General features: G+C 43.8%; 1 protein-coding gene across 1 annotated transcript in view; it reads right to left on the bottom strand.

Annotated features, from left to right (window-relative positions):
* Positions 1 to 18386, bottom strand: part of LOC133171420 (bone morphogenetic protein 4-like) — a 124737-nt gene that overhangs the window by 75683 nt on the left and 30668 nt on the right. Inside the window, exons 9-11 of the mRNA XM_061304784.1 lie at positions 17080 to 17128; positions 15050 to 15150; positions 14833 to 14974 (exon numbers count right to left, since the gene is read on the bottom strand). The gene's annotated coding sequence lies outside the window, so the exon portion shown is untranslated. The remainder of the gene's footprint in view (positions 1 to 14832; positions 14975 to 15049; positions 15151 to 17079; positions 17129 to 18386) is intronic.

Genomic DNA, 18386 nt, shown 5'->3' with positions numbered 1-18386 from the left:
GGATGCCACAGAAATGTACACTTCCCTCTTGAGAACCACGAGCCAGAACTGGATCTGTACACCTAAACACTATATTCATTATACCGTGGCGTCATAAAGTGATGACATTAGAACTTGATGATTGGGATGAAGTTGCTGCCAGGGGTAACTTTCCGTACTGAAAGCGATTTTATCACTTGCAAACACCCAATTTCATTGTCCGTGTTGCTCGTATTCAAAGTTTTGTCACTCTCTTTCAGGGACATTACTTTTCAAATGTTGTTATGGCGACGAGTGTGAATACACGACGAGCTGAATGTTGAATGCAGTGCAGCTGGGATGCTGTTGAATGACAGCGGCATCCAATAGTGGGGATATAAGGCCATCTTTGTTCACCCCAGGTGTCCACCCGTTCAACATGCATGGTCATGCTCAAGCGCATATGTGAAAGTGGTGATAAATGATTTATATCTGAAGGCACCACAAAACCCATATTGGAGTTCTTCATTGAGATCGGATTCACGGTTGAACTGCTTTTTAGTTACGTTAGTTGGTAATAAAAAAAAATACCTGAATGAATTTGTGGAAAAATATTGCTTAGTTAGTCATTTGGATCCCACATCTCCCCACCACCAACCACCAAATCAGTAGGGGGTTCTTGGGTGTAGGGGAGGAAGCTAAAAATGTTTACCGAAAAAACATCTTTTGCGGTCGTCGGATTGAGAATCGTTTTCATTTTTTCGAGCCACGTTCCAGACCCGCTGCCACCCGCGGCCTTGAATGGCTTCTTTCATAGTCCGAGTGAGTTGACCAGTGAGGCTTTTCAGTTGCGTTTGACTCCTCTCTGATGCATCCTTACGATTTGCGAACGCAAGATGTATGACTCTTCTTAAGCAAACAAGTCAGCTGTATGCAGTCGCCCTTCCCGCCGCCCCCTGACCTCTCATCCATCGCACGTTGGGCTTCCGATTTACGGTTTCTGTTTAGCAGGCAGGACTGGAAAGGTTGTAGCATCTCTCTTCTCGGACAGCTTTGGATTTCAAACGGATGCCGGCGCGGATCCTTTTGCGAGGTGGGACCACAGTGAAGACCACCGCGGGCCCTGGCTAAAAGCCTCGTCTGTTTACCGAAGGAGGTTGGCGTGTATGCGTAGCGTGGGTGGTGCCGCCGCCGCTACTGGAGATAGCATTCGATTGAGAAAGCTATTTTAATCGGAAACGGCGACGGCAAACGGTGGATGCTTTTCCGAGCTGTGATTTTTTAAAGTTTTGACACAAATTCGGTAGGCGGGCGAGAGGTGAAAACAAGCAGACTGGTTGTGTTTTAAGCCGGTTTGTCATGAGACGAGGAGGAGGAGATGAGGATGGGGGTTTACTTCAAGGTGGCCTGTGGTTGGAGGAGAAGCGGTCAGTAGATTTGTTGTCCCAAACCTCTGCTCCAGTTTGCCAAAGGCGGGAGCAAAATTATTGCAATTTTTCGTCGGGAAACGCCAATAATTGCCAAAGTCCCATTGCCAAATACAACCGCTGTTTCTTGCGATTCAAAGCTTGTATAAATGCGTCTTTAGGGAGTCCATAATTACACTAGGTGATGAAATGTCTAGAAATCACAGTGTGTATAAGAGACCAAGGTTTGAAGCAGAATTTCTCACACACTACTTCAGGTAGGCTAGAATGGAATATATTTTTCATTCATACCGAAAATGTATTACCTCTCTCATTTATTTGGTACATGACATGAACCTTAAGTGACTATTTTAAAGCGTGTCTGGATTTGGATGAGACGTGTCACATGCTAAAGTGACTTTGAGCATGTGTTGGTGTCAAGCCCATACATCTAATCTTTCACTCTTCTTCTCTTGATGTCCGGCAGAGAGGTCAGGATCAGAGAGAGATGAAAGCAGCTTTTAAATGAGTACCTCGCTGTTGGAGTGCTGACTTTTTCACCTTTGACCTTCAACCACACGACCCAGCCCTCCAGCAGTTTCACTACTGGCTGAAGAGACTGCCGGTGGGTCATTAGAAGCATCGTGAAGACCTAAGAAGGGGGGGCAGGTCCCTATCAGGGATGCGACCTCAATTCCTGATTGTAGGAATGGTGATCGAACAGCGACACCTTCTCTGCTGGCCTCAAGACTACCAGAAGCACCGCAAAAGCACAAAGTCGAAACAAAAACCCGCACGTACGCTTTCTTCAGCACATGCTCAATCATTGCTTTCTGTTTGGCCACCGTGTCCTTTGGCTGTGATGTCACAGATGAGGTCACTGCTTAGGTCACCCACATGGCAATGTTGCTCCTGAGGGAGCTACAGGTAATTATGATGTCATGGACACACACATATGCATCAGCGAACACGTACATGCACACTGACTTGGAAGTGTGTTGTAACACTCTCCATTGGCAATCAGAAGTAGCTGCGGTTAGAAAGAGCCTCCTGCTATGTTTTTGTATTAAGTACAATGTGCCGGCTAGCCGCATATACGCGAAGACTGAGTGACTAAAAGCTTTACAAACTCGAGGGATGGGTGTCAAGCCCATACATCTCGCCGCTTGCAAATCCGTTTGTTTACAGACAAGCAGGACCGTTGGCGCCAAAGAGAAACGGTGTGCATGGCTAACGTCTCCGCGGTGTAAAAGATGTCCCGGTGTAAACAGTCGAAGACAACGTACCAATATGTACGCGGACGATGCGGATTAACCGCAGACCACTTTGCACGTCGAATGCAAGCAAACAAAGAGGAAAGCGCAGTGTCGACCTGATGGACTGACGCTGACTGTTCAGTCAAAGAGAATATTGAAAAGGCAATTAAAATAGCACTTGTAAAAGTTAGCATTAGCATTTGAGTTAAAGTGACTGTACTGCAAGATATTGAACCTGTCTGTTTGCGTCTCAGCACTTTAGCAGGACGCATTGAATTTTTGCGATGTTTATTTGAAGTGTCCAATTTAAGCAACATCAGCTTGAAAAGCGTGTGCCTGACTTTTTTTAAGCATGAACCAAAAATGTTGTAAATGTAATAAGAGGATACATTTTCAGGGGTACATTTTTCACCATTTTATCCTCAACATCTGTTATTTGGTAAAATAACCCCCCCAGCTATGTGTAACGTTTTGGGTAGGCGGTCTGAGTGACACGGGACCACCGGCGTACAGTGAACCAGTCAGGATCGCCGGCCACCTCGCCGCGCCGGCCGTGGAAGCGTGTCCTCTGTGTGGCCGAGCGCGACCTGAATGTAATCAAGCCTCGATCTCAAGTAATGGACTTTACATTAAGCTACCCCACAATGCATCCTAATTGCCCACAGGAGGACGAGAACTGCATGTATGACATCATGCTAAAATCACAGATGAAAGTCCTTAATGAGCGTAAAGCCAATGGAAGCAAAGCAAGATTGGAAATGCTTGTTTGTTACTATTAACGCACACTTCATTTGGGTATTTCTGCATAGCAACAGTGGAATGAAGACAAATAAAATCATATGCGAACGATATGTTTTATGTATACCTGCGTGCAAGTAAAGTGGTCGTGGAGGAGATCTGGCAGCCATCCGACTCAGGACATTTGACCTTGGAGAGTTTTTCTCCCCCCTCTCTCTTTCTATCCACAAGTTTTTTTTTTCTTCTTCAGACCCTCTCTCCTTTTCCCCTAGCAGAGGCTAAATGGCTCAAAAAGGGTGGAAAGCAAAATATTTTCTTTAGTCTCCTGGACGCCAGGTCGCATAAAAGGTTCCAAAGCCGTTTGCATCAAACCTCGACCGTCAAAACCACAAATGCTGTTTTTCTAGCCATAAAACTACCCCCCCCCCCCCCGCCAAAAAGGGGGAAGGTAGGGGGAGGGGTCGAAGAAAAAGATTTCCATTCAGTCGATTCTTATAAATTTAAATGAACTTAAATAAATGGTTTACTCCCCAAAGAAAAACACACGATGTGTGTCTGTGCTTTGTTAAGGACAAATAATGACAGATTGCTTGATTATTTTGATTGATTTAGTGCTGCAATCAGAGTCAAGCATAACATACAAATCAGTCAACACTGTGGAGCAATTATACCTTTATATAATCGCATTTCAAAATGTAAGCTATCTATCGCTTTCAATCAAACTTGCAAAAAAAAAGGTCCACTGCTGTATTGGCAATGAAACACGACATTTTGCAAGAATATATTTTAAGTGCTAGAACTAGTCAAAAGATGGTCGTGAGATTAATATTGCGTTGAAGGATTAAGAATAAAACAGGTGAAATAATAAGAATGCTGTTTCGTTTAAAAAAACGTTCGCAAATAGTAATAATTAGCCGCAGAATTAAACATTACATTGAGCTATAGGAGTTATTTTTACATTTGCTAACTAGCGCAACTTGATGGTTGACTGGAAACAGACATGCTAAATTTATGAACCGTCTTAAAAATGCACGCAAATGTTGCGTGACTAAGAAATGATTTCAATTCAATTTTCATCTGCACATTTCGCTAAATGTTGATCCACGTCAAACTGATTCATGTCCTTTACGAACCAAACGTATGTGCAACACCCAAATCATAAACTATATTTGCACGCTTGGTCGCATGTTGCTGATGTGCACAAGTTTATATTGCACGCATGTAGCACTGTTGACATGTTTACAGAAGGACCACACATAAGACGAGTGGCCGGGCTGCAAAAAAAATCCAGCTGCAAGTGCATCAACACACACACACACACGCATGTAGAAGCCACAGAAATGTAGCTGGCAACATGCTATATTTTACATGAAGTGCCTCTCCCATTCATCCAAGTTAAGTTTGTCAATAGAAACCATTTCAGTAAATATTCCCGGACGTGGGTTTGCCTGTGATAGCTTTTGAGTTTCATGGTATGTTGCATTCCTCACAGGTGCGCCTGGAAAGCTTCCACTCGCCGCTTCAAATGAAATAATTCAGACAAAATAAACACTTCTTTAAAAACATACAGACTACATAAAGCCGCACTGTTTAGCTCAGAGTTTCGGATATTCTATATAATCTATAGGAAACTAATTTATTCAAAATTATATCCCCCTCTCCTTCCACTCAATGATGAAAGCAGGTTTACATCGATGAACACGTCAGGTTCTTGCTTCCACTTTGACCTCTGACAGTTTAATGACGGTCAAGCTGCGACCTCTCGCTGTCGTCGCCCGGCCCCGGACGGCTTTGGACATAAAAAGACACGATGAAGGATAGGATGGGGGGACTCGGGGTGTTATGCTGATGTGTTGACACTGAGGTTCTGTCAGGCTGACAGCTGCAGTTGTATTACGCCCACCTGTGTCAAATCCAGGAGGGATGACAAAGTGGTATCGACGGACCGCCTATTAAACTCCATGCTGATAAAACACAGCAGCGCTGAGGTCGACTGAAAGAGACTTGAGAATTAATACCAAGGAGAAGAGGCAGAGAAGGTCCCCAAGAAGTTCTGAGCTCAATGAAAAAAAATGACTTGAGAACACGTAAATGACAAATTTGCGTGCTACTCAAGCTGGTCTGAGTGTGTGGACTCAGCTGGAGGTGACTACATGGCCTTTCGCTGCCCCGCTTCCTGCTGTAACTATAGCTCAATGTGACCCCCCCCCACACACACACACAAACCAGTATCCCCCCCCCCTCCCATTACCATAAAGCAACACAGTGTGCACAATTAAAGATAATTTAAGACTTAAGCAATTAAGGTCACATCTCCTCTGGAAACATACGCCCACGGAGGTCCTGGTATCTGTCCACCACAGGATGAATTTGGACAGGTTTGGTGATGTGTGTGTATGTGTGTGCGTCGCACGGCTTTGTAATTGCAGCCAAGGCGTAGGGTCAAGCGGGGTCTATGGGGGCTGTTTTGGACTGAATTGCCCAAGAGGAGATTAGGACAAAATGACACACAGTGCTCCAATTCCAACGAGCGAAATGGTCATGTATGCAGCAAAAAACGATGATACCTTTCTATAGATACCAGAGGTGTTCTATCTTAATTAAATGTTCTCTGAGTCCATTTTACTCAATATTGTTATATGAGTGGATTCAAACATACCATGTTTGGGCCCACCACAAAGTCGTCTGCCGTCCATCATTGCAGAAATGAACTGACTTATCACAACCGCTCTTCTCGCTATGTGGCTACCTTTTGTACTGCACTCGTGACTTTCCACCTAAGGCGATACAGTGGTTAGGGGGGTTCCGTGCCGTGTGGGGTGGGCAGGAGGACAATGTGTTGCACACGTGACAGATCAAACAGACGGGGTGAACAAGTAAAGACCCTCTGCTGCTTACTGCTACTTTATTGCCCACTGCACAAAGCAACAGGACACCAGTTAAGAATTTGGCCTCAGGCTGTCGTATCCACTTCAGTCAAGGTTTGAAAATCCTATTGATTGTAAAGGCTATATGGCCCAAAGGTTCTATCAAAATGATGAAGCATAATCTGGATGACGTAAATGTCAGTATTTTTTAAATCGCCGGCAACGATGATCAGGTGATGTTTTGGAATGGCTCTGCTATGTTTTGGAATGAAATCCTCCAGGCTGCACAGAGCCGGAGGACCAGAACACAGGGCGAAAAGACTGAAACGCAATACTGCATAATAATAACAACCGGTTAAAACCTGTTATCCGGCTGGAATGTGCCGTGTCAGAAATAAAGAAACTTGCACATCCAAAAACAGCACTGCACCCAGATTATTTTGTTTTCAACCAATTTTGAGGTTACTAAACTTAGCCGTCTCCGGGCAACCATGGATATGACTAAGTGCTGGGAGAGACAATTATTGAAGTGGAAATGTGCTCCAACTGATGTGTGTACGTATCACACACACATTCCCTCATGGTGGCCATATCTGGAAGAACTTGGCGTATGGTCCTATGCGGTCTGCAGGTAAAAAAAATGCTAGACTGGTCTAGGTGGCTTGGAGCAACTCTCTGTGTTGACAGAGACCAATAAAAGTCAGAACTGGTAGAACAATCAAAGCTATGGTTCTTAATTTGATGTAGTAGTTCAATTTCAGCTCCTCCCAATCAGGAGTTGCCACCACATGATTTGTTTGGCACCATTTTGAAGCCAGGTGCCCTTCCTGATGAAACCCAGCCATTTATCCTGGCTTGGTGGGCCGACGGCTGGGAATCGAACCCGTGTTGTCTGCAGAAAATGCAACAACGGGAATTCACCAATGGAAAAGGAACTGAATACGTTTTGGTTGTGGGGGGCTCTCTTTCGTTGCCCAACATGTGCACCCAATTCTGGGCTTCTTCTACAGTTGTCTAACCTTTTCCTTTGCTAGCTGCTGATTCATTTCCTCCTCATCATAATCATTTTAGCCATCATCCATCCAGCTCTGGTTCTCTTGCTGAATCATGAATCACTCCCCCGTTCAAGGTTCCTGGTCCAAAAGTGCTGATCTTGTTCCATTCTTAGCCCTGCCTGCCATCTCTCCCTCACCTATCTCCACTGAATGTGTGGAATTGCAAACACAGTGTCTGAGGTCTGACAGATGGAGTAATGCAAATTCTGGCAGAGTCTTTTCCTCCGGCTCAACCCGAAACCGCGACCCCTGGGGCCAAGAATTCAATCCAGAAGTGAGCTCAACCAATCCAAAAAATGCGATGAGAACACATGGAACCAAAGCTTAAACACCTGCTTTGGCAAGCAAAACATCAATGGTGAATCTTTTCAATCATTATTCCACCACAAAGCAGAAAACTAAATGGAAAAAGCATTTTTGCCTTCACCTGTTATTTTGTGCCCCCCACTCCTACTTCTACCACCACAAAAACCAACAGACCCAGACATCTGGTCCCCGAGCCGAGCCCATTAGGACCTCTATTTTCAACCTTAATTCATGGGACAGGAACAGAACCACACAAATTGGCCGAGGGGAGCTGTCCCATTCTGTTCTCACCACAGGAGGGGAAAATAAATGCATGCCAAACCCTAAAAAATCTGGACTAATAGAGCGGCACTCCAGCTAAAATTGCCCATTCGGTACACGCATGTAGAATGCCTGAACGACTCTGAAGTGTGCCCTCATGTACCATAAAAAATTATTATTATAGAACAGCTCATACTGTTGTGGTGAGCTTGACTACATCAAATGTGTGTGTAGAAAATGAAAAGAGCTGCCTGAGAGTTATTGGTTACAAATCACAGATATCACACTTGTTCTTCATGTTGTGGATAATGTTCACCCACATTAATGTCAAAGTGGGGTGAAATGAATCATGTCAAGACATGGAAGTGAAAAAAAAATGGACAGACAGAGAGAAATGGCTGTAATTCATTAAATAATATGGAAAGGATTATCTCTTGGCTAGGTAGCTTCAGCTGGATTTTGCAATTTTCTTTCCCTGTCCTCAAACATTGATGCACTATCTAGTCGTATAAGACTTTTACAGGAAGTCAAAAAGAAAAACAGGTGACTGGGAAAATCCAGAACCCAATAAAGAAAAAGTAGGCGAGACATAATGAGGTCCCTGGTGGTCCATCAGCTTGCCAGTCCAAATTCTATTTTATTACAAGATGTGGATGTGATTAATACGAAGCGAACAATCAGTCCGACACATCACTGGCGTGGATTCACCGTGGCGCCACACTTAGTTTCATTCGGAGCCGTGACTGATGAACATGAGATGGCAAATTGAAAGACCACTTCGTTTTTCTAATCAATCACTTCCTGAGGGAAATTTAACAAAATGTTCCCTCAATTATTATTATTTGTAAAGGATAGACACAGGCCATACCCTGAAGAAGACATCCTCCAACCTTAATTTCACCGTTGTCCTCTATTCAAGAGGACAAGTTTAATGCATTCCCTCAACAAAACACAGAAAGCCTGTCCAGTTCATTCATACAGTCTGTGTTGTCAGTATACATGCCCACAACTCCACCATTACCGCAACTATTTCCCCTCAGGAAATGAATTGGGATTCTGATTGGCTTCGGTCCCCGTCTGGCTCCGGATGAGCGCATCGTGATTGGCAGCGAGGTAACGGCCGAGCGCCAGAGTTCTCCGCGGGAGGCAACTCTGAGAACATATTCATCCAGAAGCACGCATGCCGAGCCACAAACCGCGGTGTCCCCAAAACTTCTGATAGAGTCATCAGCTCAAGGAAAGCACAGCAGGAATTGAATTCTTTCAAGGAAACGTCTTGGCTGGTCAACATGGATGTATGTTCACATGGAGGGAGAACATTTGGAGTTCCGAGGAGAATGCTGAGTCATACTCCTATGAAGGGAACACAATTTAAGGCAATAGAAGGAAGGCCACTGTTTAAAAAATCCCCCCCCACCACCACCAAATACCTCTTAAATCATGTGAACACTTCCTTGTGGATATGATTTATGTTCCTAAAGACACAATTTCAAAACTGAAGCAGATGTCAACAAAGTAACCACATATTCCTTCTAAAGGAAATCAAGGACTTGTCCCTAAATTGACCCGAAGAACCTTTCAGCAGATTCGGTAACTATCTTTCTCAAAATTAAATACGACAAAATGACAGTTTGGTGGGATGGCACAAGTGTGTCCTGATTTATCGCCACTCTTTAAACGTCCTAAGTGCTGCGGCTGAGTGTGAAAATCATGTTTTACACCTCCCACCACTCCAGGTTTTGAGGAATGACAGACAGAGCGCGAGCCAGAAGCAGATTGGCTTTTGTTGCCAGAACATGACACATTGGCTTGGCTTTGGTGAAACACTGCCCTCCGAGCATGCTTCCACTGCTTATTATTCCACTTGCTGAATGTCCATCACGTGGAAATTTGGGGATTGATGTTGGCTCTATCAACCGACTAGCCACAGTAAAGTACCCTGAAGAAAGACTGTGAAAGTGGACCAAGATTGACTGAAGGCAAAGCAGGACTAAAAAGGTCCATCTTGATTTGTGAAGTAAGAATAGATTTTCCACAAATAAAGCACAGAAATGAATGCCACCCATGGGAAACTTCTTAAAAGCCCATAAAGTAAAAGACGGGAATACATTTTCCTTTTCTTAAAAAAGAAAAATTCTATAGTAGTTCCATAATATTTTTTATGTAGGACTCTTGACAGCAACCATGAAGGCCCCTAAAGTGTCAATGTGTCACAATGTGCTCCAAATACAATGGTGCCTTGAGGTAAGAGTTTCATTTGACACGTGACCATGCTTCTAACTCAAAACAAATGAAATAATTCCTCCTTATGGAAATAAACTCATCTTCGTTAGAGGCTCATTTGGATTGCCACTCCTTCTCGGTGCTACTGTGGCCTGCTCTGTGTTCAGCCTAAACGCTTATGATGGTGCTCGCTTGATAAATGACAAGCGGGTGGAAATGGAGAGCGGCTGGCGCGAGGTGTTGTTTTAAATGTAGAAGAAAAAAAAAATGGGTTCCTACTCTGTACACAATCATGAATGTCATCTCGCTTATTTATATGTATTGGTTATCTTTTACTGTATTCAAACATTACATTAAATACAATTCCAAATTTGCATTTACTCAACATTCTGCTCGGACCTGCCAAAGCCGCCATCTTTTCTCCTTGAGCTATGATTGATCAGCTTTTCCAGCAGGAAATGACAGGGCATCTCTCTGAGGCCTTTTTAAACAGCATGTTCTACGCTTACAAAGTTGTTCCAGGACAGCTTTCACGTGACGGTGACGACCTGAGTCATTTCTGCCTACCGGGTCCTCATCTAAGAAATGTTCTTAGCTTGGAAAGAAGGAAGCGGGTTGAAATAATCAAGAGATCGCCGGCATTGTTAACGTCGTGCTCAACTTCCTCCCTTGTCGTCCATCACGTTTTTAATGCTGGCTAATTAATAGAAACCACACGGGGACTTTATGCCAAATCTCAAAAGCGGAGCAATTAGTACATTCCCGCCTTGACAATTCCAAGATCTCGGAGCCAAGAAAGAACTTGACAGTAGAAGAGAGTACTAGAAGGAACATGGAAAATGAGTCCTTTTCGATTCATCCAAACCAGACTTATGTAAATGGCCAGCCCATTTGCGGGCAGGTCCCACCTCAGAGAACGAGGCGGGCTCGAGGGAACGAAACCCCGCAGCATTAGTCGCTCCCGACGCTGCATATTAATCAGCGTTTAATAAAAAGAAAATAAATTGCCCTCCACTCCAAATATTATGAGTGTGACGCTACCTGGAAGGCTTGCCCCCCCCCCCCCCCCTAAAAAAAATAAAATTAAATAAACAGGAGTGTTGAAAGAAGGAGAGCGAATGAAAGACAGAGATATATGACTACGGATTTCTGCGCGCGTGCATGTGAAAATATAAATCTGAAATAAAATAAATGGAAGTTGATGAGGAGAGGTTTTTGACACGCTTCGTCTCACCTTGTCCGCAATTGAAACATTGGTGGTTTTCACTCCAGACACAAAATTTCCATGCTAGGCAGCCTTCCATTGCTCTCTTTTTTCCACACGCGCAATTAAACAAAAGTGCTGAAGTTGAAAAATAGCCACGATTAATTAAGGCGATGATTAATCGGCACCGGTATCGAAAATCAAGAAAATGACACATACTACAACAATTCTCGGGCTGTATTTGTATATTTGTCTGTCTGAAATGATTTAGTAGAAGCTTTGCAATAAATTCTCCTTTGGGCCTCAATAACGTTTTCTAAGCCGCCATAAACTTTCCACTTTCCATGTCGCGCAAAGCAAAATACTCGACGCGTTGAAAAAAGGATTTTATACAACTTTGCAATGCGCTGTGATTTATGTACGTACATCTGACAAATATGGTGAAAGCCGAGCTCGCATTAGCGCTCCGAACAGAAACACCGTCTCTGCCTTTGTTATCTTAGAACAAGGCGTTTAACGTTCCTCTGTTACGGCGCTACGGAGAAAAGAAAACTCCTGTCGCCCTGAGCAGCTCCCACGTGTCAATGAAAAAGGTCAGATTGGGCCCATTAACAATTTTAGTGCATAAAGGTTAAAATAAAGTATATAGAGGCAGTTCCTAACTATGTTTTCATCTGATGTGCAGCCAGAAGATTGACAAACTAGCACACTGGGTTTAACTTTCGACCCAGAATTTCCAATGAGATTTTTGGTTTCTAATATTGTAAAACGTGTATGTAATTTTTGGCACTTGTATAAACTAGAGATGGAAATTAGCCAACTGACGGATAGCGAGATGCTAACGTAGCGGTCTTTGTTGTTCTTCCGATTTTTTTCTAGCATCTTGTGACTACGCATGAATGAGTTGAAGATTTATTTCGACAAAAGCAGTGCTTTGGCATTTAACAAATAACTATGTTGAAGTGAGTTCAGGAGTATTATTCTGAAAAACAATGTCCGCTTTGCCGCCATCTTGTGGCACCTACGGGCAATTACGATTCTTTACGTTGAATAAAAGAATAAATGACATATTTTCTCAACTAGCACTACTCTCCAAAATTTGCAACAAGCACTAAATCTGCTCGTCAACATTCAGGGCGTCCAACTTGAAAGTTCTACTGGAACGCAGACACACGGTGAGTGTGAACAAGTCTACAGTGACACCCTGCACACACACGCACGTACGCTGACACACTGCAGCCCTTTTTTACCTGCAGGCTCTGCTCTCGCTCCAAGCCTGCTCTCAAGTTACCTGTTTTCCTTCGCGTGAGTGTAAAGTGTATTCATATGCTCCTAAGAGAGCTCCGATTGGAAGGGTGACTGTTTAGCCAGAGATAAAAATCACTTGGCACCTAGCGAGGGGCCGCCATTGAAGTGCGGGATTTTCAACGGCGCATCGCATCACGTCACAGGACGAGGCTGGCGGCGCGTCAGAGTACTCTGAATTAATACCAACTCTCCAGCTACTTAACCACACTGTTAATAGGCTGCATACTTTACCATCAGGAGGGAAGAAGGTAAACATTGGAAATAAACTGAAAAATATCTTTGCAAAGGGAAAACTCAACTGCTGAAGACTCCCGTGAATGAAGCTCTTTATATTATGCAACTATAAGATATTATCAGCGGATAACATTCGGTCTCTGGCGCCATCATATTTCAAAAGTATACCAAAATGACCAAAAAATGATAATTCAATGGATACTTTCAAATAAAAAGGCTTCGAGTCGAATAGAAGGAAGGAGAACCACATCGACAACTTGACCTCTTTCCTCAGATCAACCCGAAAGACGGCAAGGGTGTCGCACAAAGGGCGCCTGTGCGATAAAACACCTTCAGGGCGCCGTGTGTCTTCTGGGAAGTTGTCTAAGCCCCCCCATAATCCGTATTACCCAGACCGACGTCAAAAGGTTTTAGCTTATGTTTTGCCTCTGCATTAACACTATGTACAGAACCCAAATGAGTTGATTAAAAAGCGGTCAATCCAAGCAAACATCCCGTATTGCCAACATTTAAAATCCACGTGGGCCTTTGATATCGAGCCGCGCTCATTACTGTATATGTTTAGCTGGACGTACCCAATAACCGAGGCCTGTTCGTGAACGGGCTATAGCGAGCACTTATCCGGCCTATTTGTATTAGCTCAGCCAAAAGAGTTCTCTTATTAGAATATTAAATTTGAGTTTGCAGGACAAACGCCAAAAAGACTCAGACTGGCCACTTTCCGTGGCGACTCACACTATTTCAATGTGTAGCGTGTCCTAATGGCTAAGCGAAAGTGAATACTTAAGCCGGGGCACACACAGGCCTCCATATCTTCACCGGGAACCACCTACGTCGTCGTCGGACCTGCCAAACCGCACGACTCAATGAGCCTATGAGATAGACAGAGCGCTGACTGTTGCATGCGGTCCTGAGCTACTCCGCCACTCGCTTGCGGGTTTCAGAGAAGGGGTGGTGTGGGGGGCGCAATTTCATAACAACAACTCAGTTATTTCTTTTTTTTTTTTTTTGTCAAAACAATCAATTACTGCTGCAATCAGAGACAGCGCGACAGAGCAGGCAACCCGGGAAGTTAGGGCCCTAGGCTAGAGGGGACCCCGAGGGACGGCTGTCATTGGCACGGTATCAATGACAAAACAATTGCTAGTTAATTAAATCCGATCGCCTCACGTATCCACGTCATCGTCTGCAGTGTCTTCCGATAAAAAGTCCCGCCTCCAAACTGCGTCACAAACAAGACCACACTGGCATGGCGATGGCGCCGTGTTTACCTGGCAAGCGTCTCGTTTAGTGGTCACATCCGCCCACCCTCGTCACCTAAGAGTCAACATCCCTCATTACTTCCCAACGACGCCCAGAACTTCATCCACTTTCCATTGCCAAGTTCCTACCGTGGGTCATGCTGGCTCACGCTATCAGTAAATCGGAATTAAATAAATTTAAAAAAATGCAATAAAAGAAAATCAAGTTTTACATTATTCTTGAGCCTAAATGTCTCACAGTGGACATTTTAGACTCAAGTTTGTAGAACTTACCTTACTCATTTGTAGAACCTACCTTAGTCATTTGCAGAACTTACCTTACTCATTTTCTGCGACATACAATGCAAAATGACAGATGTTTGTGTTTTTGGGGTGGATTTAGAAAACTATCCAATAAAAGAAAATCAAGTTTTACATCTGTTCCTGAGTCTAAATGTAGCAAACAAAGTTTCAGAGTGGACATTTTGATTCAAGTTTGTAGAACCTACCTTATTCATTTTCTGCGACATGCAATACAAAATGACAGATCTTTGTGTTGTGGTGGATGTTTGTGTTTTCGGGGTAAATTTTTATATTTCAAGTTAATTCAAGTGACTTGGATTTCATTTGAAATAGAACATATATGTCCAAATATGTCAACTTGTCAAAGTGTTGCAACTTCCATGACCCCCTTCAATTTAAATACATTAATAAATCTCACAAAATATTTTCAAATTTCCCCAATATGAAAAATCCACAGCATGGCTGTGCTTACCTTTGTCGCTTCACTTGGGGGTTTTTTTTCAGTGTCCATTGCCTTCCATTTTTGTTCCATCCATCTTTCTTTTTGTCCAAGTTGCGTCATATGCAAATATTTACATTCTCCTTCTTTCTTGTGTGTAGCTTGTTGATTTATTCTGCATTGGCAGCTGAGGGGTCATTTAACAGTAACAACAACAACAAAAACAAAAGAAAAGAAAAGAAACACTCACCTCTGTGTAATCTCTACATTCAGGTACCACACTGCCCCGAGTGGCATGAAAAGCAGGAAAGCCCACAACAGTGTCATGTGTTATTTGGTGTTTCGAAAACCCTAAAAAATATAATAAAGTACCTTTCATTGAAAATGGTGAATTCATTATTGGCAATTTTGGCAATTTTTGGCAAGACGTAACAAACCCAAGTACCGTATGTTCCGCACTATAAGGCGCACCGGATTATAAGGCGCACCTTCAATGAATGACCCATTTTAAAACTTTGTCCATATATAAGATATATACGTTTGGCCCGCGGGCCGGACTTTGGACATGCCTACTGTAGTGGCTCAATATTGGTCCATATATAAGGCACACCTGATTATAAGGCGCACTGTCGGCTTTTGAGAAAATTGGAAGTTTTCAGGTGCGCCTTATAGTGAGGAAAATACGGTAAACACAAGAGTTTAGCTTTAGCCGCAGGTGCTTCTACTCAGGAAGCTCGTCCAAGCAACTGTGGCTAAAAACAAAAATATGGCATGATTTTTACTTTCTGGACCTGGACTTGCAATATTTGACAGATTTTGATATCTCATTGCTGCTTTAGCATCCTTGCTGAGAATTCTATTGCTGCACCCGTCTACAAAAAAAAACAAAAACTACTCATTTTCACTGGTAGACGAAAAGAGAGCCCTAACATATCAAATGTATTTATTTGGAGGTCAATGACAGCTTCTCTCATCATGTAAAGCTGAAAATTGTAGTGGACGCTTTAGAGACTTCTTCTCCCGCAAGTCTTATCTCGATTAAAACATTTTAGGTCTCCGGTTACCATCGGCTTGATCTGTAGACAGCGAGGAAAGAAAAGGAAATCAAACCCTTCTGGCCGCGAGGCAAAAAAAGTCCGCGTTGCCCTCATTAGAGCGTCGGTAAGCTGCCTCAACGCGCCGCCCCGTTATGGTTGGACATCGTCCGCCGCCGGGCCTCGAGTAGCGTTACGCTGCGTCAGAGTTTTTCCTCCTTCAATCTCCGCTTCCATCGCACGTGGCCTGCTTTTCCAGCGGCACGAGCCACCTGCTGACAACTGCCATTCTTCCCCTCCAAAACCACCCTCTCGCATACGCACGCCGTCCCTCACTTAAACCCAAACAAGCGCTCAACATTAAGGTGTGGATCTGTCATTAGTTAGCTTGGCCCGGCTGCTTGAGACCATTGTTATTGTTAAAGCGAGGCCTGTTTGCACAAGTCATATCTTCGGAGGGGAAACGCTACTCCTTTGTGGCTTTATGGACTCGGCCGAAGCGGATCGGGTTTCCCTACCGCTCGTACGGTGCGGTTTGATCGACTAATGCGCCTATTTTAATCAGCGGCGCGTCAAGCTGCCGGGGAAAAAGTGAGCAGACATAAAGTGATCATTTGGATTTCATAGTTCGCCGCTGACTTAATTAGGGACGCTTGGTCAGTGGTACCCAAAATTATTGCCGGTTTAAGCACTACTTTTGTCCAAATGAAAGCGCTCAACTCATTTCAACCACAAGATGGCAGCAAAGCCACTTGAAATGAAACTCCTCATTCACTCCAACAAGGGAGCGCTAAAATAATACTTGGATTGCTGTGGAGGCAGACAGAAACGATTTGGTGAAATGATGGATGGTCAACAGTGTCATCCTCCCGCACGGGGAGTTGCCCGGGTCTTCTCTAAGTGTTGTTCAAACAACATGAGATGCTGAATGACGTTGTGTCAACAAACACCCGGTGCTCAGACGCTCAGATCAGGGCGGAACAGCTGCGCGCAAGCTCGAGGCGGCCATTCATCACGTCAGACTTTCTAAGAATGGCATATCGCACCTATCTGAAGGCTGCACACACCCAGACTTGAGATGTTTTCCTCAAATTCTCTCCATTTCCTAGGTATTTCAATACACGTCATAAAAAGAGCCACTCGGCTTTTTCGACAGAAAACCTTTCGGGCTTTTCTAGAAGCAACGAGATGAAAAAATTGACAGTTTGGACAACGGAGCAAAAAAAAAAAGACATAAAATAGAAACCTGAGCTGCGGTCGTCTTCTTCTTCATGAGTGTAAAATGCAAAGCGGCCCTGAAAGAAAAGCAGAGAGAGTTTAGCAGTTGACTCTCAGTGTTTGCTCAAATTTTGACGCTGTAGCTTCAAGTCAAGATGAGAAGTTTCCCAAGACGTCATTCCGTCTTGCCGCCTGGTATTCTCAGCTTTGGTAGCATCCACCATTTTGGCCTTAGGGATTGTCATCCAGCAACCTTGACGTCCAATAATTAGCCTCAAGGGGTACATTAGGGGATATAAATTGACTCCGATAGCCACCGCAGAAATGCAGACGGATTTTTTCGAAAGCTTTGTCAAACAAATCTAATCAGTCACGCATCTGCAAAAAGTTACTTTGGAAGCAACTTTTTTTTTCTTTTTTTTTATCAAAGCTGATCTGGGGTCTGTGTGGCATGTGGAGGAGGATGAGAGGAAGTATGTTCAGCCATATGTTGCTGCATTTAAACGGACGTTCTGTGGGAGGGAAGGTCATTTAAGCTGACGCCGGGTTTTATAAGCCTTGTAAATTTTGACAGTCGAGGCATCATACGTGTTCTCGCGATTCCTTGTTGATTTGTTTTCTTCTATTTAACTACATTTTACCTTCACTCCCACCCTGTCTGATTCTTTTCATCCCTTCCCTCCTTCTGCTTTTCTTCTTTGCACACCTCCATTAGCCGTATTTACTTTGTGGAGAGTAAACAGCGACTTTTCCAAGCAGCTCTGACGCCTGGCGAGCAAACTGGCGTCACATTCCGAAGCGCGCGCGCGACTGCGACGAGCTAGCCTATTTGTGTTAAACGCAAAGATCTTAAAAATGCTCGTAGCGCGTGTTAAAGTAAAAGCTCGAGGGTGTGCGTAATCTGCAAGCGGCCACACCGAAATGACCCGACATCTGCAAACTATTAAAAGTAACTTCAGGTAGCACATGTTGTCCACATTAGCTCCAAGCCCGATTTACATTTCCACATCTCCACTAAGCATAATAAACAATCAAATGGGGCGTGTGCAAGGCAGGTTCAATAAAGTTAGAAGAGACAATGCATATTAAAAAGCATTTGGATGAAGAAGAGAAAATGGGAAGATTTGGTTAAAAATCTGATTTTATCTATCAGCAGGAAAAAAAAAAAAAAAAGTGTTTGTGAACTGCAACTGTTGCACTGCAGCAGTCTGGGGAGCTCCATCCTCCCTCCAAGGAGAAAGTCTTAGTGGGTTCTGGCTGACTATTGTCGCCCCCTATTGGCAAATATGAGGTACTAGAATTAAAAGTTGCTTCAACAGTCCAATTGATTCCTTA

Source organism: Syngnathus typhle, linkage group LG18 (assembly GCF_033458585.1).
Source record: "Syngnathus typhle isolate RoL2023-S1 ecotype Sweden linkage group LG18, RoL_Styp_1.0, whole genome shotgun sequence".
In the NCBI taxonomy this organism is placed as follows: Eukaryota; Metazoa; Chordata; class Actinopteri; order Syngnathiformes; family Syngnathidae; genus Syngnathus; species Syngnathus typhle.
The sequence above is the reverse complement of the archived record's forward strand: the minus strand, read 5'-3'. Positions and strand labels throughout refer to the sequence as shown.